Source organism: Populus euphratica, unplaced genomic scaffold, assembly GCF_000495115.2.
Source record: "Populus euphratica unplaced genomic scaffold, PopEup_1.0 scaffold22.1, whole genome shotgun sequence".
NCBI lineage: Eukaryota > Viridiplantae > Streptophyta > Magnoliopsida > Malpighiales > Salicaceae > Populus > Populus euphratica.
The window spans coordinates 589,928-590,282 of NW_011499863.1; positions in this window are offsets into that span (position 1 = coordinate 589,928).

Below are 355 nucleotides of genomic sequence, written 5' to 3' on the forward strand. Positions count from 1 at the left end.
GTCAAATCCAGGTGGCCCGGCGGGTTAACGCATGACCCGGGCGAACCCAGACGAGACCCAGTTTTTTTTTTCAAATATAATATTTGAAATCCATTAATATATATACTTCATGTTTCCAAAAAAAAAAAATCATGTTTTTTCAATGTGGGATAAAAAAAATTTTGGTCTAAATACTTCAACTTAAAATAATAACATAGTATCTTTTCAATGTGGGATTTAAAACCCTTTCGTATATATACTCTATATTCTTAAGAAAAAAATCAAGTTTTTTCAATGTGAGATAAAAAAACCTTTTGGTTTAAATATTTGAACTTAAAAAGATAACATGATATCTTTTCAATGTGGGATTTGAAAC